This window comes from Carcharodon carcharias, chromosome 11 (assembly GCF_017639515.1).
Source record: "Carcharodon carcharias isolate sCarCar2 chromosome 11, sCarCar2.pri, whole genome shotgun sequence".
Lineage (NCBI taxonomy): Eukaryota > Metazoa > Chordata > Chondrichthyes > Lamniformes > Lamnidae > Carcharodon > Carcharodon carcharias.
Genome location: NC_054477.1, coordinates 158289546 through 158314157, shown reverse-complemented (window position 1 = coordinate 158314157; position 24612 = coordinate 158289546).

The window sequence follows — 24612 nt, the reverse complement described above, 5'->3', positions numbered from 1 at the left end:
GTGATGTAGTGAACAGCTGCTCAGTGATCCAGGATGCACTCTAAAAGGCTGTTCAGTAATGTCGCATGTACTGTACAGCTGTTCAGTGATCCAGGATGTACAGCTCAGCTGTTCAATGATCCAGGATGTACTGTACAGCTGTTCATTGATCCAGGATGCACGGTACAGCTGCTCAGTGATCCAGGATGTACTCTACAGCTGTTCATTGATCCAGGATGTGCTGTCCAGCTGTTCAGTGATCCAGGATGTACTGTAAAGCTCTTCAGTTATCCAGGATGTATTGTACAGCTGGTCAGCGATCCAGGATGTACAGTATAGCTGTTCAGTGATCCAGAATGTACTGTACAGCTGTTCAGTGATCCAGGATGTACAGTACAGGCTGTTCAGTTATCCAGGATGTACTGTACAGGCTGCTCTGTGATCCAGGATGTTCTGTACCGATGTTCAGTGATCCAGGATGTACTGTACAGCTTTTCTGTGATCCAGGATGTACTGTGCAGCTGTTCAGTGATCCCAGATGTACTGTACAGCTGTTCAGTGATCCAGGAAGTAATGTACAGGCAGCTCTGTGATCCAGGATGTACTGTACAGGCTGCTCTGTGATCCAGGCTGCACTGTACAGCTGTACAGTGATGCAGGATGAACTGTACAGCAGTTCAGTGATCCAAGATATTCTGTACAGCTGTTCAATGATCCAGGATGTACTGTACAGGCTTTTCAGTGATCCAGGATGAACTGTACAGGCTGTTCTGTGATCCAGTATGCAACGTCCAGGCTGCTCAGTGATCCAGGGTGTAGTGTACAGGCTGCTCTGTGATCCAGGATGTACTGTACAGGCTGCTCTGTGATCCAGGATATCCTTTACAGGCTGCTCTGTGATCCAGGATGAACTGTACAGCTGTTCTGTGATCCAGGTTGTAATGTACAGGCTGTTCTGTGATCCAGGATGTACTGTACAGGCTGCTCTGTGATCCAGGATGTACTGTGCAGGCTGCTCTTTGATCCAGGGTATACTGTACAGGCTGCTCAGTGCTACAGGAAATGCTGTACAGGCTGCTCTGGGATCCAGGATGTACTGTACAGCTGTTCAGTGATCCAGGATATACTGTACAGACTGTTCTGTGATCCAGGATGTACTGTACAGGCTGTTCAGTGATTCAGGATGCGCTGTACACGCTTTTAAATGATCCAGGATGTAGTGTACAGCTGCTGAGTGATGTAGGATGCACTGTACAGGCTGTTCAGTGATCCAGGATGTACTGTACAGCTGTTGAGTAATCCAGAATGTACTGTACAGCTGTTCAGTGATCCAGGATGTACTGCACAGCTGCTCAGTGATCCAGCATGTACTGTACAGCTGTTCCGTGATCCAGGATGTATTGTACATTCCGCTCAGTGATCCAGGATGAACTGGACAGGCTTCTCTGTGATCCAGGATGTACTGTACAGGCTGCTCAGTGATCCAGGATGAACTGTACAGCTGCTCAGTGATCCGTGATGTACTGTACATCTGTTCTGTGATCCAGGATGTACTGTACAGGCTGTTCTGTGATCCAGGATGTACTGTACAGTCCGCTCAGTGTTCCAGGAAGCACTGTAAAAGGCTGTTCAGTGATCCAGGATGTACTGTACAGCTGCTCAGTGATCCAGGATGCACTGTAAAAGGCTGTTCAGTGATCCAGGATGTACTGTCCAGCTGCTCAGTGATCCATGATGTAGTGAACAGCTGCTCAGTGATCCAGGATGCACTCTAAAAGGCTGTTCATTAATGTCGCATGTACTGTACAGCTGTTCAGTGATCCAGGATGTACAGCTCAGCTGTTCAATGATCCAGGATGTACTGTACAGCTGTTCATTGATCCAGGATGCACGGTACAGCTGCTCAGTGATCCAGGATGTACTCTGCAGCTGTTCATTGATCCAGGATGTGCTGTCCAGCTGTTCAGTGATCCAGGATGTACTGTAAAGCTGTTCAGTTATCCAGGATGTATTGTACAGCTGGTCAGCGATCCAGGATGTACAGTATAGCTGTTCAGTGATCCAGAATGTACTGTACAGCTGTTCAGTGATCCAGGATGTACAGTACAGGCTGTTCAGTTATCCAGGATGTACTGTACAGGCTGCTCTGTGATCCAGGATGTTCTGTACCGATGTTCAGTGATCCAGGATGTACTGTACAGCTTTTCTGTGATCCAGGATGTACTGTGCAGCTGTTCAGTGATCCCAGATGTACTGTACAGCTGTTCAGTGATCCAGGAAGTAATGTACAGGCAGCTCTGTGATCCAGGATGTACTGTACAGGCTGCTCTGTGATCCAGGCTGCACTGTACAGCTGTGCAGTGATGCAGGATGAACTGTACAGCAGTTCAGTGATCCAAGATATTCTGTACAGCTGTTCAATGATCCAGGATGTACTGTACAGGCTTTTCAGTGATCCAGGATGAACTGTACAGGCTGTTCTGTGATCCAGTATGCAACGTCCAGGCTGCTCAGTGATCCAGGGTGTAGTGTACAGGCTGCTCTGTGATCCAGGATGTACTGTACAGGCTGCTCTGTGATCCAGGATATCCTTTACAGGCTGCTCTGTGATCCAGGATGAACTGTACAGCTGTTCTGTGATCCAGGTTGTAATGTACAGGCTGTTCTGTGATCCAGGATGTACAGTACAGGCTGCTCTGTGATCCAGGATGTACTGTGCAGGCTGCTCTTTGATCCAGGGTATACTGTACAGGCTGCTCAGTGCTACAGGAAATGCTGTACAGGCTGCTCTGGGATCCAGGATGTACTGTACAGCTGTTCAGTGATCCAGGATATACTGTACAGACTGTTCTGTGATCCAGGATGTACTGTACAGGCTGTTCAGTGATTCAGGATGCACTGTACACGCTTTTAAATGATCCAGGATGTAGTGTACAGCTGCTGAGTGATGTAGGATGCACTGTACAGGCTGTTCAGTGATCCAGGATGTACTGTACAGCTGTTGAGTAATCCAGAATGTACTGTACAGCTGTTCAGTGATCCAGGATGTACTGCACAGCTGCTCAGTGATCCAGCATGTACTGTACAGCTGTTCCGTGATCCAGGATGTATTGTACATTCCGCTCAGTGATCCAGGATGAACTGGACAGGCTTCTCTGTGATCCAGGATGTACTGTACAGCTGTTCAGTGATCCAGGATGTACTGTACAGTCTGGTCTCTGATCCAGGATGCACTGTACAGCTTTTCAATGATCCCGGATGTACTGTACAGGCTGCTCATTCATCCAGGATGTACTCTACAGGCTGTTCAGTGATCCAGAATGTACTGTACAGCTGCTCAGTGATCCAGGATGTGCTGTACAGCTGTTCAGTGATACAGAATGTACAGCGCAGACTGCTCTGTGGTCCAGAATGTACTGTACAGACTGGTCATTCATCCAGGATGTACTCTACAGGCTGCTCAGTGATCCAGAATGTACTGTACAGCTGCTCAGTGATTCAGGATGTACTTTACAGGCTGCTCTGTGATCCAGGATGTACTGTACAGCTGTTCAATGAACCAAGATGTACTGTACAGGATGCTCTGTGATCCAAGATGTACTGTACAGGCTGCTCAGTGATCCTAGATGTACTGTACAGGCTGCTCTGTGATGCAGGATATACTGTACAGCTGCTCAGTGATCCAGGATGTACTGTACAGGCTGTTAACTGATCCAGGACGAAATGTACAGCTGCTCAGTGATCAAGGATGTACTGTACAGGCTGCTCAGTGATCCAGCATGTACTGTACAGCAGTACAGTGATCCAGGATGTACAGCACTGCTGTTCTGTGATCCAGGATGTGCTGTACAGCTGTTCAGTGATCCAGGAAATACTGTACAGCTGTTCAGTGATCCAGGATGTACTGTACAGGCTGCTGTGATCCAGGATGTTCAGTACAGCTGATCAGTGATCCAGGATGTACTGTGCAGCTGCTCAGTGATCCAGGATGCACTGTAAAAGCCTGTTCAGTAATGTAGCATGTACTGTACAGCTGTTCAGTGATCCAGGATGTACAGCTCAGCTGTTCAATGATCCAGGATGTACTGTACAGCTGTTCATTGATCCAGGATGCACGGTACTGCTGCTCAGTGATCCAGGATGTACTCTACAGCTGTTCATTGATCCAGGATGTGCTCTCCAGCTGTTCAGTGATCCAGGATGTACTGTAAAGCTGTTCAGTTATCCAGGATGTATTGTACAGCTGGTCAGCGATCCAGGATGTACAGTATAGCTGTTCAGTGATCCAGAATGTACTGTACAGCTGTTCAGTGATCCAGGATGTACAGCACTGCTGTTCTGTGATCCAGGATGTGCTGTACAGCTGTTCAGTGATCCAGGAAATACTGTACTGCTGTTCAGTGATCCAGGATGTACTGTACAGGCTGCTGTGATCCAGGATGTACTGTGCAGCTGCTCAGTGATCCAGGATGCACTGTAAAAGGCTGTTCAGTGATCCAGGATGTACTGTACAGCTGCTCAGTGATCCGTGATGTACTGAACAGCTGCTCAGTGATCCAGGATGCACTGTAAAAGGCTGTTCAGTAATGTAGCATGTACTGTACAGCTGTTCAGTGATCCAGGATGTACAGCTCAGCTGTTCAATGATCCAGGATGTACTGTACAGCTGTTCATTGATCCAGGATGCACGGTACAGCTGCTCAGTGATCCAGGATGTACTCTACAGCTGTTCATTGATCCAGGATGTACTGTACAGCTGTTCAGTGATCCAGGATGTACTGTAAAGCTGTTCAGTTATCCAGGGTGTATTGTACAGCTGGTCAGCGATCCAGGATGTACTGTACAGGCTGCTCTGTGATCCAGGATGTTCTGTACCGATGTTCAGTGATCCAGGATGTACTGTACAGCTTTTCTGTGATCCAGGATGTACTGCACAGCTGTTCTGTGATCCAGGATGTATTGTACAGGCTTCTCTGTGATCCAGGATGTAATGTACAGCTGTACAGTGATGCAGGATGTACTGTACAGCAGTTCAGTGATCCAGGATATTCTGTACAGCTGTTCAGTGATCCAGGATGAACTGTACAGGCTGTTCTGTGATCCAGTATGCAACGTCCAGGCTGCTCAGTGATCCAGGGTGTAGTGTACAGTCTGCTCTGTGATCCAGGAGTTACTGTACAGGCTGCTCTGTGATCCAGGATATCCTGTACAGGCTACCCTGTGATCCAGGTTGAACTGTACAGCTGTTCTGTGATCCAGGATGAAATGTACAGGCTGTTCTGTGATCCAGGATGTACTGTACTGGCTGCTCAGTGATCCAGGATGCACTGTACAGGCTGTTCAGTGATCCAGGATGTACTGTACAGCTGCTCAGTGATCCAGGATGCACTGTACAGGCTGTTTACTGATCCAGGATGTACTGTACATCTGTTCCGTGATCCAGGATGAACTGTACAGCTGTTCAGTGATACAGGATTTACTGTACAGACTGTTCCGTGATCCAGGATGTACTGTACAGGCTGTTCAGTGATTCAGGATGCACTGTACATGCCGCTCAGTGATCCAGGATGTACTTTACAGGCTGCTCTGTGATCCAGGATGTACTGTACAGGCAGCTCTGTGATCCAGGATGTAGTGTACAGCTGCTGAGTGATGTAGGATGCACTGTACAGGCTGTTCAGTGGTCCAGGATGTACTGTACAGCTGTTGAGTAATCCAGAATGTACTGTACAGCTGTTCAGTGAACCAGGATGTACTGTACAGCTGCTCAGTGATCCAGGATGTACTGTACAGCTGCTCAGTGATCCAGCATGTACTGTACAGCTGTTCCGTGATCCAGGATGCACTGTACATGCCGCTCAGTGATCCAGGATGTACTTTACAGGCTGCTCTGTGATCCAGGATGTACTGTACAGGCAGCTCTGTGATCCAGGATGTACTGTACAGATGTTCAGTGATCCAGGATGTACTGTACAGGCTGGTCTCTGATCCAGGATGCACTGTACAGCTTTTCAATGATCCAGTATGTACTGTACAGGCTGCTCTGTGATCCAGGATGTACTGTACAGGCTTGTCATTCATCCAGGATGTACTCTACAGGCTGCTCAGTGATCCAGAATGTACTGTACAGCTGCTCAGTGATCCAGGATGTGCTGTACAGCTGTTCAGTGATACAGAATGTACAGCGCAGACTGCTCTATGGTCCAGGATGTACTGTACAGGCTTGTCATTCATCCAGGATGTACTCTACAGGCTGCTCAGTGATCCAGAATGTACTGTACAGCTGCTCAGTGATTCAGGATGTACTTTACAGGCTGCTCTGTGATCCAGGATGTACTGTACAGCTGTTGAATGAACCAAGATGTACTGTACAGGATTCTCTGTGATGCAAGATGTACTGTACAGGCTGCTCAGTGATCCTAGATGTACTGTACAGGCTGCTCTGTGATGCAGGATGTACTGTATAGCTGCTCTGTGATCCAGGATGTACTGTAAAAGGCTGTTAACTGATCCAGGACGTACTGTACATCTGCTCAGTGATCCAGGATGTACAGTACAGGCTGCTCAGTGATCCAGCATGTACTGTACAGCTGTACAGTGATCCAGGATGTACAGCACAGCTGTTCTGTGATCCAGGATGTGCTGTACAGCTGTTCAGTGATCCAGGATGTACTGTACAGCTGTTCAGTGATCCAGGATGTACTGTGCAGGCTGCTGTGATCCAGGATGTACTGTACAGCTGTTCAGTGATCCAGGATGTTCAGTACAGCTGATCAGTGATCCAGGATGTACTGTGCAGCTGCTCAGTGATCCAGGATGCACTGTAAAAGGCTGTTCAGTGATCCAGGATGTACTGTACAGCCGCTCAGTGATCCGTGATGTACTGAACAGCTGCTCAGTAATCCAGGATGCACTGTAAAAGGCTGTTCAGTAATGTAGCATGTACTGTACAGCTGTTCAGTGATCCAGGATGTACAGCTCAGCTGTTCAGTGATCCAGGATGTACTGTACAGCTGTTCATTGATCCAGGATGCACTGTACAGCTGCTCAGTGATCCAGGATGTACTCTAAAGCTGTTCATTGATCCAGGATGTGCTGTCCAGATGTTCAGTGGTCCAGGATGTACTGTAAAGCTGTTCAGTTATCCAGGATGTATTGTACAGCTGGTCAGCGATCCAGGATGTACAGTATAGCTGTTCAGTGATCCAGAATGTACTGTACAGCTGTTCAGTCATCCAGGATGTACAGTACAGGCTGTTCAGTTATCCAGGATGTACTGTACAGGCTGCTCTGTGATCCAGGATGTACTGGACAGGCTGTTCAGTGATCCAGGATTTACTCCACAGTCTGCTCAGTGATCCAGGATGTCCTGTACAGGCTGCTCAGTGATCCAAGATTTACTCCACAGGCTGTTCAGTGATCCGTGATGTACTGTACATCTGTTCTGTGATCCAGGATGTACTGTACAGGCTGTTCTGTGATCCAGGATGTACTGTACAGTCCGCTCAGTGTTCCAGGAAGCACTGTAAAAGGCTGTTCAGTGATCCAGGATGTACTGTACAGCTGCTCAGTGATCCAGGATGCACTGTAAAAGGCTGTTCAGTGATCCAGGATGTACTGTCCAGCTGCTCAGTGATCCGTGATGTAGTGAACAGCTGCTCAGTGATCCAGGATGCACTCTAAAAGGCTGTTCAGTAATGTCGCATGTACTGTACAGCTGTTCAGTGATCCAGGATGTACAGCTCAGCTGTTCAATGATCCAGGATGTACTGTACAGCTGTTCATTGATCCAGGATGCACGGTACAGCTGCTCAGTGATCCAGGATGTACTCTACAGCTGTTCATTGATCCAGGATGTGCTGTCCAGCTGTTCAGTGATCCAGGATGTACTGTAAAGCTCTTCAGTTATCCAGGATGTATTGTACAGCTGGTCAGCGATCCAGGATGTACAGTATAGCTGTTCAGTGATCCAGAATGTACTGTACAGCTGTTCAGTGATCCAGGATGTACAGTACAGGCTGTTCAGTTATCCAGGATGTACTGTACAGGCTGCTCTGTGATCCAGGATGTTCTGTACCGATGTTCAGTGATCCAGGATGTACTGTACAGCTTTTCTGTGATCCAGGATGTACTGTGCAGCTGTTCAGTGATCCCAGATGTACTGTACAGCTGTTCAGTGATCCAGGAAGTAATGTACAGGCAGCTCTGTGATCCAGGATGTACTGTACAGGCTGCTCTGTGATCCAGGCTGCACTGTACAGCTGTACAGTGATGCAGGATGAACTGTACAGCAGTTCAGTGATCCAAGATATTCTGTACAGCTGTTCAATGATCCAGGATGTACTGTACAGGCTTTTCAGTGATCCAGGATGAACTGTACAGGCTGTTCTGTGATCCAGTATGCAACGTCCAGGCTGCTCAGTGATCCAGGGTGTAGTGTACAGGCTGCTCTGTGATCCAGGATGTACTGTACAGGCTGCTCTGTGATCCAGGATATCCTTTACAGGCTGCTCTGTGATCCAGGATGAACTGTACAGCTGTTCTGTGATCCAGGTTGTAATGTACAGGCTGTTCTGTGATCCAGGATGTACTGTACAGGCTGCTCTGTGATCCAGGATGTACTGTGCAGGCTGCTCTTTGATCCAGGGTATACTGTACAGGCTGCTCAGTGCTACAGGAAATGCTGTACAGGCTGCTCTGGGATCCAGGATGTACTGTACAGCTGTTCAGTGATCCAGGATATACTGTACAGACTGTTCTGTGATCCAGGATGTACTGTACAGGCTGTTCAGTGATTCAGGATGCGCTGTACACGCTTTTAAATGATCCAGGATGTAGTGTACAGCTGCTGAGTGATGTAGGATGCACTGTACAGGCTGTTCAGTGATCCAGGATGTACTGTACAGCTGTTGAGTAATCCAGAATGTACTGTACAGCTGTTCAGTGATCCAGGATGTACTGCACAGCTGCTCAGTGATCCAGCATGTACTGTACAGCTGTTCCGTGATCCAGGATGTATTGTACATTCCGCTCAGTGATCCAGGATGAACTGGACAGGCTTCTCTGTGATCCAGGATGTACTGTACAGGCTGCTCAGTGATCCAGGATGAACTGTACAGCTGCTCAGTGATCCGTGATGTACTGTACATCTGTTCTGTGATCCAGGATGTACTGTACAGGCTGTTCTGTGATCCAGGATGTACTGTACAGTCCGCTCAGTGTTCCAGGAAGCACTGTAAAAGGCTGTTCAGTGATCCAGGATGTACTGTACAGCTGCTCAGTGATCCAGGATGCACTGTAAAAGGCTGTTCAGTGATCCAGGATGTACTGTCCAGCTGCTCAGTGATCCATGATGTAGTGAACAGCTGCTCAGTGATCCAGGATGCACTCTAAAAGGCTGTTCATTAATGTCGCATGTACTGTACAGCTGTTCAGTGATCCAGGATGTACAGCTCAGCTGTTCAATGATCCAGGATGTACTGTACAGCTGTTCATTGATCCAGGATGCACGGTACAGCTGCTCAGTGATCCAGGATGTACTCTGCAGCTGTTCATTGATCCAGGATGTGCTGTCCAGCTGTTCAGTGATCCAGGATGTACTGTAAAGCTGTTCAGTTATCCAGGATGTATTGTACAGCTGGTCAGCGATCCAGGATGTACAGTATAGCTGTTCAGTGATCCAGAATGTACTGTACAGCTGTTCAGTGATCCAGGATGTACAGTACAGGCTGTTCAGTTATCCAGGATGTACTGTACAGGCTGCTCTGTGATCCAGGATGTTCTGTACCGATGTTCAGTGATCCAGGATGTACTGTACAGCTTTTCTGTGATCCAGGATGTACTGTGCAGCTGTTCAGTGATCCCAGATGTACTGTACAGCTGTTCAGTGATCCAGGAAGTAATGTACAGGCAGCTCTGTGATCCAGGATGTACTGTACAGGCTGCTCTGTGATCCAGGCTGCACTGTACAGCTGTGCAGTGATGCAGGATGAACTGTACAGCAGTTCAGTGATCCAAGATATTCTGTACAGCTGTTCAATGATCCAGGATGTACTGTACAGGCTTTTCAGTGATCCAGGATGAACTGTACAGGCTGTTCTGTGATCCAGTATGCAACGTCCAGGCTGCTCAGTGATCCAGGGTGTAGTGTACAGGCTGCTCTGTGATCCAGGATGTACTGTGCAGGCTGCTCTGTGATCCAGGATATCCTTTACAGGCTGCTCTGTGATCCAGGATGAACTGTACAGCTGTTCTGTGATCCAGGTTGTAATGTACAGGCTGTTCTGTGATCCAGGATGTACAGTACAGGCTGCTCTGTGATCCAGGATGTACTGTGCAGGCTGCTCTTTGATCCAGGGTATACTGTACAGGCTGCTCAGTGCTACAGGAAATGCTGTACAGGCTGCTCTGGGATCCAGGATGTACTGTACAGCTGTTCAGTGATCCAGGATATACTGTACAGACTGTTCTGTGATCCAGGATGTACTGTACAGGCTGTTCAGTGATTCAGGATGCACTGTACACGCTTTTAAATGATCCAGGATGTAGTGTACAGCTGCTGAGTGATGTAGGATGCACTGTACAGGCTGTTCAGTGATCCAGGATGTACTGTACAGCTGTTGAGTAATCCAGAATGTACTGTACAGCTGTTCAGTGATCCAGGATGTACTGCACAGCTGCTCAGTGATCCAGCATGTACTGTACAGCTGTTCCGTGATCCAGGATGTATTGTACATTCCGCTCAGTGATCCAGGATGAACTGGACAGGCTTCTCTGTGATCCAGGATGTACTGTACAGCTGTTCAGTGATCCAGGATGTACTGTACAGTCTGGTCTCTGATCCAGGATGCACTGTACAGCTTTTCAATGATCCCGGATGTACTGTACAGGCTGCTCATTCATCCAGGATGTACTCTACAGGCTGTTCAGTGATCCAGAATGTACTGTACAGCTGCTCAGTGATCCAGGATGTGCTGTACAGCTGTTCAGTGATACAGAATGTACAGCGCAGACTGCTCTGTGGTCCAGAATGTACTGTACAGACTGGTCATTCATCCAGGATGTACTCTACAGGCTGCTCAGTGATCCAGAATGTACTGTACAGCTGCTCAGTGATTCAGGATGTACTTTACAGGCTGCTCTGTGATCCAGGATGTACTGTACAGCTGTTCAATGAACCAAGATGTACTGTACAGGATGCTCTGTGATCCAAGATGTACTGTACAGGCTGCTCAGTGATCCTAGATGTACTGTACAGGCTGCTCTGTGATGCAGGATATACTGTACAGCTGCTCAGTGATCCAGGATGTACTGTACAGGCTGTTAACTGATCCAGGACGAAATGTACAGCTGCTCAGTGATCAAGGATGTACTGTACAGGCTGCTCAGTGATCCAGCATGTACTGTACAGCAGTACAGTGATCCAGGATGTACAGCACTGCTGTTCTGTGATCCAGGATGTGCTGTACAGCTGTTCAGAGATCCAGGAAATACTGTACAGCTGTTCAGTGATCCAGGATGTACTGTACAGGCTGCTGTGATCCAGGATGTTCAGTACAGCTGATCAGTGATCCAGGATGTACTGTGCAGCTGCTCAGTGATCCAGGATGCACTGTAAAAGCCTGTTCAGTAATGTAGCATGTACTGTACAGCTGTTCAGTGATCCAGGATGTACAGCTCAGCTGTTCAATGATCCAGGATGTACTGTACAGCTGTTCATTGATCCAGGATGCACGGTACTGCTGCTCAGTGATCCAGGATGTACTCTACAGCTGTTCATTGATCCAGGATGTGCTCTCCAGCTGTTCAGTGATCCAGGATGTACTGTAAAGCTGTTCAGTTATCCAGGATGTATTGTACAGCTGGTCAGCGATCCAGGATGTACAGTATAGCTGTTCAGTGATCCAGAATGTACTGTACAGCTGTTCAGTGATCCAGGATGTACAGCACTGCTGTTCTGTGATCCAGGATGTGCTGTACAGCTGTTCAGTGATCCAGGAAATACTGTACTGCTGTTCAGTGATCCAGGATGTACTGTACAGGCTGCTGTGATCCAGGATGTACTGTGCAGCTGCTCAGTGATCCAGGATGCACTGTAAAAGGCTGTTCAGTGATCCAGGATGTACTGTACAGCTGCTCAGTGATCCGTGATGTACTGAACAGCTGCTCAGTGATCCAGGATGCACTGTAAAAGGCTGTTCAGTAATGTAGCATGTACTGTACAGCTGTTCAGTGATCCAGGATGTACAGCTCAGCTGTTCAATGATCCAGGATGTACTGTACAGCTGTTCATTGATCCAGGATGCACGGTACAGCTGCTCAGTGATCCAGGATGTACTCTACAGCTGTTCATTGATCCAGGATGTACTGTACAGCTGTTCAGTGATCCAGGATGTACTGTAAAGCTGTTCAGTTATCCAGGGTGTATTGTACAGCTGGTCAGCGATCCAGGATGTACTGTACAGGCTGCTCTGTGATCCAGGATGTTCTGTACCGATGTTCAGTGATCCAGGATGTACTGTACAGCTTTTCTGTGATCCAGGATGTACTGCACAGCTGTTCTGTGATCCAGGATGTATTGTACAGGCTTCTCTGTGATCCAGGATGTAATGTACAGCTATACAGTGATGCAGGATGTACTGTACAGCAGTTCAGTGATCCAGGATATTCTGTACAGCTGTTCAGTGATCCAGGATGAACTGTACAGGCTGTTCTGTGATCCAGTATGCAACGTCCAGGCTGCTCAGTGATCCAGGGTGTAGTGTACAGTCTGCTCTGTGATCCAGGAGTTACTGTACAGGCTGCTCTGTGATCCAGGATATCCTGTACAGGCTACCCTGTGATCCAGGTTGAACTGTACAGCTGTTCTGTGATCCAGGATGAAATGTACAGGCTGTTCTGTGATCCAGGATGTACTGTACTGGCTGCTCAGTGATCCAGGATGCACTGTACAGGCTGTTCAGTGATCCAGGATGTACTGTACAGCTGCTCAGTGATCCAGGATGCACTGTACAGGCTGTTTACTGATCCAGGATGTACTGTACATCTGTTCCGTGATCCAGGATGAACTGTACAGCTGTTCAGTGATACAGGATTTACTGTACAGACTGTTCCGTGATCCAGGATGTACTGTACAGGCTGTTCAGTGATTCAGGATGCACTGTACATGCCGCTCAGTGATCCAGGATGTACTTTACAGGCTGCTCTGTGATCCAGGATGTACTGTACAGGCAGCTCTGTGATCCAGGATGTAGTGTACAGCTGCTGAGTGATGTAGGATGCACTGTACAGGCTGTTCAGTGGTCCAGGATGTACTGTACAGCTGTTGAGTAATCCAGAATGTACTGTACAGCTGTTCAGTGAACCAGGATGTACTGTACAGCTGCTCAGTGATCCAGGATGTACTGTACAGCTGCTCAGTGATCCAGCATGTACTGTACAGCTGTTCCGTGATCCAGGATGCACTGTACATGCCGCTCAGTGATCCAGGATGTACTTTACAGGCTGCTCTGTGATCCAGGATGTACTGTACAGGCAGCTCTGTGATCCAGGATGTACTGTACAGATGTTCAGTGATCCAGGATGTACTGTACAGGCTGGTCTCTGATCCAGGATGCACTGTACAGCTTTTCAATGATCCAGTATGTACTGTACAGGCTGCTCTGTGATCCAGGATGTACTGTACAGGCTTGTCATTCATCCAGGATGTACTCTACAGGCTGCTCAGTGATCCAGAATGTACTGTACAGCTGCTCAGTGATCCAGGATGTGCTGTACAGCTGTTCAGTGATACAGAATGTACAGCGCAGACTGCTCTATGGTCCAGGATGTACTGTACAGGCTTGTCATTCATCCAGGATGTACTCTACAGGCTGCTCAGTGATCCAGAATGTACTGTACAGCTGCTCAGTGATTCAGGATGTACTTTACAGGCTGCTCTGTGATCCAGGATGTACTGTACAGCTGTTGAATGAACCAAGATGTACTGTACAGGATTCTCTGTGATGCAAGATGTACTGTACAGGCTGCTCAGTGATCCTAGATGTACTGTACAGGCTGCTCTGTGATGCAGGATGTACTGTATAGCTGCTCTGTGATCCAGGATGTACTGTAAAAGGCTGTTAACTGATCCAGGACGTACTGTACATCTGCTCAGTGATCCAGGATGTACAGTACAGGCTGCTCAGTGATCCAGCATGTACTGTACAGCTGTACAGTGATCCAGGATGTACAGCACAGCTGTTCTGTGATCCAGGATGTGCTGTACAGCTGTTCAGTGATCCAGGATGTACTGTACAGCTGTTCAGTGATCCAGGATGTACTGTGCAGGCTGCTGTGATCCAGGATGTACTGTACAGCTGTTCAGTGATCCAGGATGTTCAGTACAGCTGATCAGTGATCCAGGATGTACTGTGCAGCTGCTCAGTGATCCAGGATGCACTGTAAAAGGCTGTTCAGTGATCCAGGATGTACTGTACAGCCGCTCAGTGATCCGTGATGTACTGAACAGCTGCTCAGTAATCCAGGATGCACTGTAAAAGGCTGTTCAGTAATGTAGCATGTACTGTACAGCTGTTCAGTGATCCAGGATGTACAGCTCAGCTGTTCAGTGATCCAGGATGTACTGTACAGCTGTTCATTGATCCAGGATGCACTGTACAGCTGCTCAGTGATCCAGGATGTACTCTAAAGCTGTTCATTGATCCAGGATGTGCTGTCCAGATGTTCAGTGGTCCAGGATGTACTGTAAAGCTGTTCAGTTATCCAGGATGTATTGTACAGCTGGTCAGCGATCCAGGATGTACAGTATAGCTGTTCAGTGATCCAGAATGTACTGTACAGCTGTTCAGTCATCCAGGATGTACAGTACAGGCTGTTCAGTTATCCAGGATGTACTGTACAGGCTGCTCTGTGATCCAAGATGTTCTGTACCGATATTCAGTGATCCTGGATGTACTGTACAGCTTTTCTGAGATCCAGGATGTACTGTGCAGCTGTTCTGTGATCCCAGATGTACTGTACAGCTGTTCAGTGATCCAGGATGTAATGTACAGGCAGCTCTGTGATCCAGGATGTACTGTACAGGCTGCTCTGTGATCCAGGCTGTACTGTACAGCTGTTCAGTGATCCAGGAATTACTGTACTGCTGTTCAGTGATCCAGGATGTACTGCACAGCTGTTCTGTGATCCAGGATGTACTGTACAGTCTTCTCTGTGATCCAGGATGTAATGTACAGCTGTACAGTGATGCAGGATGAACTGTACAGCAGTTCAGTGATCCAGGGTATTCTGTACAGCTGTTCAGCGATCCAGGATTTACTGTACAGGCTTTTCAGTGATCCAGGATGAACTGTACAGGCTGTTCTGTGATCCAGTATGCAACGTCCAGGCTGCTTAGTGATCCAGGGTGTAGTGTACAGGCTGCTCTGTGATCCAGGATGTACTGTACAGGCTGCTCAGTGATCCAGGATATCCTGTACAGGCTGCTCTGTGATCCAGGATGAACTGTACAGCTGTTCTGTGATCCAGGATGAAATGTACAGGCTGTTCTGTGATCCAGGATGTACTGTGCAGGCTCCTCAGTGATCCAGGATGCACTGTACAGGCTGTTCAGTGATCCAGGATGTACTGTACAGCTGCTCAGTGATCCAGGATGCACTGTACAGGCTATTTACTGATCCAGGACGTACTGTACAGCTGTTCAGTGATCCAGGATGTACTGTACAGCTGTTCAGTGATACAGGATGTACTGTACAGGCTGCTCTGTGATCCAGGATGTACTGTGCAGGCTGCTTAGTGATCCAGGATGTACTGTACAGTCTGCACTGGGATCCAGGATATACTATACAGGCTGCTCAGTGATCCAGGATGTCCTGTACAGGCTGCTCAGTGATACAGCAAATACTGTACAGGCTGCTCTGTGATCCAGGATGTACTGTACAGCTGTTCAGTGATCCAGGATGTACTATACAGACTGTTCTGTGATCCAGGATGTACTGTACAGGCTGTTCAGTGATTCAGGATGTACTGTACAGGCTGTTCTGTGATCCAGGATGTACTGTACAGGCTGTTCAGTGATTCAGGATGCACTGTACACGCTTTTCAATGATCCAGGATGTAGTGTACAGCTGCTGAGTGATGTAGGATGCACTGTACAGGCTGTTCAGTGATCCAGGATGTACTGTACAGCTGTTGAGTAATCCAGAATGTACTGTACAGCTGTTCAGTGATCCAGGATGTACTGTACAGCTGCTCAGTGATCAAGGATGTACTGTGCAGGCTGCTCAGTGATCCAGCATGTACTGTACAGGCAGCTCTGTGATCCAGGATGTACTGTACAGCTGTTCAGTGATCCAAGATGTACTGTACAGGCTGGTCTCTGATCCAGGATGCACTGTACTGCTTTTCAATGATCCAGTATGTACTGTACAGGCTGCTCTGTGATCCAGGATGTACTGTACAGGCTGCTCATTCATCCAGGATGTACTCTACAGGCTGCTCAGTGATCCAAAATGTGCTGTACATTTGCTCAGTGATCCAGGATGTGCTGTACAGCTGTTCAGTGATACAGGATGTACAGCGCAGACTGCTCTGTGGTCCAGGATGTAATGTACAGGCTGGTCAAATATCCAGGATGTACTCTACAGGCTGCCCAGTGATCCAGAATGTACTGTACAGCTGCTCAGTGATTCAGGATGTACTTTACAGGCTGCTCTGTGATCCAGGATGTACTGTACAGCTGTTGAATGAACCAAGATGTACTGTACAGGATGCTCTGTGATCCTAGATGTACTGTACAGGCTGCTCAGTGATCCTAGGTGTACTGTACAGGCTGCTCTGTGATGCAGAATGTACTGTACAGCTGCTCAGTGATCCAGGATGTACTGTACAGGCTGTTAACTGATCCAGGACGTACTGTACAGCTGCTCAGTGATCCAGGATGTACTGTACAGGCTGCTCAGTGATCCAGCATGTACTGTACAGCTGTAGAGTGATCCAGGATGTACAGCACTGCTGTTCAGTGATCCAAGGTGTACTGAACAGGCTGCTGTGATCCAGGATGTACTGTACAGCTGTTCAGTGATCCAGGATGTTCAGTACAGCTTTTCTGTGATCCAGGATGTACTGTGCAGCTGTTTTGTGATCCCAGATGTACTATACAGCTGTTCAGTGATCCAGGACGTAATGTACAGGCAGCTCTGTGATCCAGGATGTACTGTACAGGCTGCTCTGTGATCCAGGCTGTACTGTACAGCTGTTCAGTGATCCAGGAATTACTGTACTGCTGTTCAGTGATCCAGGATGTACCGCACAGCTGTTCTGTGATCCAGGATGTACTGTACAGTCTTCTCTGTGATCCAGGATGTAATGTACAGCTGTACAGTGATGCAGGATGAACTGTACAGCAGTTCAGTGATCCAGGATATTCTGTACAGCTGTTCAGCGATCCAGGATTTACTGTACAGGCTTTTCAGTGATACAGGATGAACTGTACAGGCTGTTCTGTGATCCAGTATGCAACGTCCAGGCTGCTTAGTGATCCAGGGTGTAGTGTACAGGCTGCTCTGTGATCCAGGATGTACTGTACAGGCTGCTCAGTGATCCAGGATATCCTGTACAGGCTGCTCTGTGATCTAGGATGAACTGTACTGCTGTTCTGTGATCCAGGATGTACTGTACAGCTGTTCAGTGATACAGGATGTACTGTACAGGCTGCTCTGTGATCCAGGATGTACTGTGCAGGCTGCTTAGTGATCCAGGATGTACTGTACAGTCTGCTCTGGGATCCAGGATATACTATACAGGCTGCTCAGTGATCCAGGATGTCCTGTACAGGCTGCTCTGTGATCCAGGATGTACTGTACAGCTGTTCAGTGATCCAGGATGTACTGTACAGACTGTTCTGTGATCCAGGATGCACTGTACAGGCTGTTCAGTGATTCAGGATGCACTGTACATGCTTTTCAATGATCCAGGATGTAGTGTACAGCGGCTGAGTGATGTAGGATGCACTGTACAGGCTGTTCAGTGATCCAGGATGTACTGTACAGCTGTTGAGTAATCCAGAATGTACTGTACAGCTGTTCAGTGATCCAGGATGTACTGTACAGCTGCTCAGTGATCCAGCATGTACTGTGCAGGCTGCTCAGTGATCCAGCATGTACTGTACAGTTGTTCCGTGATCCAGGATGTACTGTACATGCCGCTCAGTGATCCAGGATGTACTGTACAGGCTGCTCTGTGATCCAGGATGTACTGTACAGCTGTTCAGTGATCCAGGATGTACTGTACAGGCTGTTCTCTGATCCAGGATGCATTGAACAGCTTTTCAATGATCCAGTATGTACTGTACAGGCTGCTCTGTGATCCAGGATGTACTGTACAGGCTGCTCATTCATCCAGAATGTACTCTACAGGCTGCTCAGTGATCCAAAATGTACTGTACAGTTGCTCAGTGATCCAGGATGTGCTGTACAGCTGTTCAGTGATACATAATGTACAGCGCAGACTGCTCTGTGGTCCAGGATGTACTGTACAGGCTGGTCATTCATCCAGGATGTACTCTACAGGCTGCTCAGTGATCCAGAATGTACTGTACAGCTGCTCAGTGATTCAGGATGTACTTTACAGGCTGCTCTGTGATCCAGGATGTACTGTACAGTCTTCTCTGTGATCCAGCATGTAATGTACAGCTGTACATTGATGCAGGATGAACTGTACAGCAGTTCAGTGATCCAGGATATTCTGTACAGCTGTTCAGCGATCCAGGATTTACTGTACAGGCTTTTCAGTGATCCAGGATGAACTGTACAGGCTGTTCTGTGATCCAGTATGCAACGTCCAGGCTGCTTAGTGATCCAGGGTGTAGTGTACAGGCTGCTCTATGATCCAGGATGTCCTGTACAGGCTGCTCAGTGATCCAGGATATCCTGTACAGGCTGCTCTGTGATCCAGGATGAACTGTACTGCTGTTCTGTGATCCAGGATGCACTGTACAGGCTATTTACTGATCCAGGATGTACTGTACAGCTGTTCAGTGATTCAGGATGTACTGTACAGCTGTTCAGTGATTCAGGATGTACTGTACAGGCTGCTCTGTGATCCAGGATGTACTGTGCAGGCTGCTTAGTGATCCAGGATGTACTGTACAGTCTGCTCTGGGATCCAGGATATACTATACAGGCTGCTCAGTGATCCAGGATGTCCTGTACAGGCTGCTCTGTGATCCAGGATGTACTGTACAGCTGTTCAGTGATCCAGGATGTACTGTACATGCTGCTCTGTGATCCAGGATGTACTGTACAGCTGTTCAGTGATCCAGGATGTACTGTACAGTCTGCTCTGGGATCCAGGATATACTATACAGGCTGCTCAGTGATCCAGGATGTACTGTACAGGCTGCTCTGTGATCCAGGATGTACTGTACAGCTGTTCAGTGATCCAGGATGTACTGTACAGGCTGTTCTCTGATCCAGGATGCATTGAACAGCTTTTCAATGATCCAGTATGTACTGTACAGGCTGCTCTGTGATCCAGGATGTACTGTACAGGCTGCTCATTCATCCAGAATGTACTCTACAGGCTGCTCAGTGATCCAAAATGTACTGTACAGTTGCTCAGTGATCCAGGATGTGCTGTACAGCTGTTCAGTGATACATAATGTACAGCGCAGACTGCTCTGTGGTCCAGGATGTACTGTACAGGCTGGTCATTCATCCAGGATGTACTCTACAGGCTGCTCAGTGATCCAGAATGTACTGTACAGCTGCTCAGTGATTCAGGATGTACTTTACAGGCTGCTCTGTGATCCAGGATGTACTGTACAGTCTTCTCTGTGATCCAGCATGTAATGTACAGCTGTACATTGATGCAGGATGAACTGTACAGCAGTTCAGTGATCCAGGATATTCTGTACAGCTGTTCAGCGATCCAGGATTTACTGTACAGGCTTTTCAGTGATCCAGGATGAACTGTACAGGCTGTTCTGTGATCCAGTATGCAACGTCCAGGCTGCTTAGTGATCCAGGGTGTAGTGTACAGGCTGCTTAGTGATCCAGGGTGTAGTGTACAGGCTGCTCTGTGATCCAGGATGTACTGTACAGCTGTTCAGTGATCCAGGATGTACTGTACAGCTTTTCTGTGATCCAGGATGTACTGTACAGACTGTTCTGTGATCCAGGATGTACTGTACAGGCTGTTCAGTGATTCAGGATGCACTGTACACGCTTTTCAATGATCCAGGATGTAGTGTACAGCTGCTGAGTGATGTAGGATGCACTGTACAGGCTGTTCAGTGATCCAGGATGTACTGTACAGCTGTTGAGTATTCCAGAATGTACTGTACAGCTGTTCAGTGATCCAGGATGTACTGTACAGCTGCTTAGTGATCAAGGATGTACTGTGCAGGCTGCTCAGTGATCCAGCATGTACTGTACAGTTGTTCCGTGATCCAGGATGTACTGTACATGCCGCTCAGTGATCCAGGATGTACTGTACAGGCTGCTCTGTGATCCAGGATGTACTGTACAGCTGTTCAGTGATCCAGGATGCACTGAACAGCTTTTCAATGATCCAGTATGTACTGTACAGGCTGCTCTGTGATCCAGGATGTACTGTACAGGCTGCTCATTCATCCAGGATGTACTCTACAGGCTGCTCAGTGATCCAAAATGTACTGTACAGTTGCTCAGTGATCCAGGATGTGCTGTACAGCTGTTCAGTGATACATAATGTACAGCGCAGACTGCTCTATGGTCCAGGATGTACTGTACAGGCTGGTCATTCATCCAGGATGTACTCTACAGGCTGCTCAGTGATCCAGAATGTACTGTACAGCTGCTCTGTGATCCAGGATGTACTGTACAGCTGTTGAATGAGCCAAGATGTACTGTACAGGATGCTCTGTGATCCAAGATGTACTGTACAGGCTGCTCAGTGATCCTAGATGTACTGTACAGGCTGCTCTGTGATGCAGGATGTACTGTACAGCTGCTCAGTGATGCAGGATGTACTGTACAGGCTGTTAACTGATCCAGGACGTACTGTACAGCTGCTCAGTGATCCAGGATGTACTGTACAGGCTGCTCAGTGATCCAGCATGTACTGTACAGCTGTACAGTGATCCAGGATGTACAGCACTGCTGTTCTGTGATCCAGGATGTGCTGTACAGCTTTTCAGTGATCCAGGATATACTGTACAGGCTGCTGTGATCCAGGTTGTACTGTACAGCTGTTCAGTGATCCAGGATGTTCAGTACAGCTGATCAGTGATCCAGGATGTACATTACAGCTGTTCAGTGATCCAGGATGTACTGTACAGTGGTCCCTTGATCCACGATATACTGTACAGCTGTTCTGTCATCCAGGATGTACTGTACAGCTGTTCTGTGATCCAGGATGTACTGTACAGGCTGCTCTGTGATCCAGGCTGTATTGCACAGGCTGGTCTGTGATCCAGGATGTACTTTACAGGATGTTCAGTGATCCAGGATGTACTGTACAGCTGTTCAGTGATCCAGGATGTACTGTAGAGCTGTAGCGTGATCCAGGATGTACTGTGCAGCTGTTCAGTGGTCCAGGATGTACTTTACAGGCTGTTCTGTGATTCAGGTTGTACATTACAGGCTGCACTGTGATCCAAGATGGAATGTACAGGCTGTTCTGTGATCCAGAATGTAATGTACAGGCTGTTCTGTGATCCAGGATGTACTGTACAGGCTGCTCAGTGACTAAGGATGTACTGTACCGGCTGCTCTGTGATCCAGGATGTACTGTACAGGCTGTTCTGTAGTCGAGTATGTTCTGTACAGGCTGTTCAGTGATCCAGGATGTACTGTACAGTTGCTCAGTGATCCAGCATGCACTGTACATACTTTTCAGTGATTCAGGATGTACTGTACAGCTGTTCAGGGATCCAGGATGTACTGTACAGAAGCTCAGTGATCCAGGATGTACATTACAGCTGTTTCATGATCCAGGATGTACTGTACAGCTGTTCAGTGATCCAGGATAAACTGTACAGGGTGATCTTTGATCCAGGATTTACTGTCCAGCTGTTCTGTGATCCAGGATGTACTGTACAGCTGTTTTGTGATCCAGGTTGTACTGTACAGCTGTTCAGTGATCCAGGATGTAATGTACCGGCAGCTCTGTGATCTAGGATGTACTGTACAGGCTGCTCTGTGATCCAGGATGTACTGTACAGGCTGTTTAGTGATCCAGGATATACTGTACAGGGTGATCTTTGATCCAGGATATACTGTCCAGCTGTTCTGTGATCCAGGATGTACTGTTCAGATGTTTTGTGATCTAGGTTGTACTGTACATCTGTTCAGTGATCCAGGATGTAATGTATTGGCAGCTCTGTGATCCAGGATGCACTGTACAGGCTGCTCTGTGATCCAGGCTGTACTGCACAGGCTGTTCTGTGATCCAGGATGTACTGTACAGCTGTTCAGTGATCCAGGATATACTGTACAGCTGTTCAGTGATCCAGGATGTACTGTACTGCTGTTCAGTGATCCAGGATGTACTGCACAGCTGTTCTGTGATCCAGGATGTACTGTACAGTCTTCTCTGTGATCCAGGATGTAATGTACAGCTGTACAGTGATGCAGGATGAACTGTACAGCAGTTCAGTGATCCAGGATATTCTGTACAGCTGTTCAGCGATCCAGGATTTACTGTACAGGCTTTTCAGTGATCCAGGATGAACTGTACAGGCTGTTCTGTGATCCAGTATGCAACGTCCAGGCTGCTTAGTGATCCAGGGTGTAGTGTACAGGCTGCTCTGTGATCCAGGATATCCTGTACAGGCTGCTCTGTGATCCCGGATGAAATGTACTGCTGTCTGTGATCCAGGATGAAATGTACAGGCTGTTCTGTGATCCAGGATGTACTGTACAGCTGTTCAGTGATCCAGGATGTACTGTACAGACTGTTCTGTGATCCAGGATGTACTGTACAGGCTGTTCAGTGATTCAGGATGCACTGTACACGCTTTTCAATGATCCAGGATGTAGTGTACAGCTGCTGAGTGATGTAGGATGCACTGTACAGGCTGTTCAGTGATCCAGGATGTACTGTACAGCTGTTGAGTAATCCAGAATGTACTGTACAGCTATTCAGTGATCCAGGATGTACTGTACAGCTGCTCAGTGATCAAGGATGTACTGTGCAGGCTGCTCAGTGATCCAGCATGTACTGTACAGGCAGCTCTGTGATCCAGGATGTACTGTACAGCTGTTCAGTGATCCAGGGTGTAGTGTACAGGCTGCTCTGTGATCCAGGATGTACTGTACAGCCTGCTCAGTGATCCAGGATATCCTGTACAGGCTGTTCAGTGATCCAGGATGTACTGTACAGCTGCTCAGTGATCCAGGATGCACTGTACAGGCTATTTACTGATCCAGGATGTACTGTACAGCTGTTCAGTGATCCAGGATGTACTGTACAGCTGTTCAGTGATACAGGATGTACTGTACAGGCTGCTCTGTGATCCAGGATATACTCTGCAGGCTGCTCAGTGATCCAGGATGTACTGTACAGTCTGCTCTGGGATCCAGGATATACTATACAGGCTGCTCAGTGATCCAGGATGTCCTGTACAGACGGCTCTGTAATCCAGGATGTACTGTACAGGCTGCTCTGTGATTCAGGATGTACTGTACAGGCTGCTCTTTGATCCAGGATATACTGTACAGGCTGCTCAGTGATACAGCAAATACTGTACAGGCTGCTCTGTGATCCAGGATGTACTGTACAGCTGTTCAGTGATCCAGGATGTACTGTACAGACTGTTCTGTGATCCAGGATGTACTGTACAGGCTGTTCAGTGATCCAGGATGTACTGTACAGAGGTCCTGAGATCCACGATATACTGTACAGCTGTACTGTCATCCAGGATGTACTGTACAGCTGTTCTGTGATCCAGGATGTACTGTACAGGCTGCTCTGTGATCCAGGCTGTATTGCACAGGCTGGTCTGTGATCCAGGATGTACTTTACAGGATGTACAGTGTTCCAGGATGTACTGTACAGCTGTTCAGTGATCCAGGATGTGCTGTACAGCTGTAGAGTGATCCAGGATGTACTGTACAGCTCTTCAGTGGTCCAGGATGTTCTGTACAGATGTTCAGTGATCCAGGATGTACTGTAAAGGCTGCACTGTGATCCAAGATGGACTGTACAGGCTGTTCTGTGATCCAGGATGTAATGTACAGGCTGTTCTGTGATCCAGGATGTAATGTACAGGCTGTTCTGTGATCCAGGATGTACTGTACAGGCTGCTCAGTGATTAAGGATGTACTGTACCGGCTGCTCTGTGATCCAGGATGTACTGTACAGGCTGTTCTGTAGTCGAGGGTGTACTGTACAGGCTGTTCAGTGATCCAGGATGTACTTTACAGTTGCTCAGTGATCCAGCATGCACTGTACATACTTTTCAGTGATTCAGGATGTACTGTACAGCTGTTCAGTGATCCAGGATGTACTGTACAGCTGTTCAGTGATCAAGGATGTACTGTACAGTTACTCAGTGATCCAGCATGTAGTGTAAAGTCTGTTCAGTGATACAGCATGTACTGTACAGCAGTTCAGTGATCCAGGATGTACAGCACAGCTGTTCAGGGATCC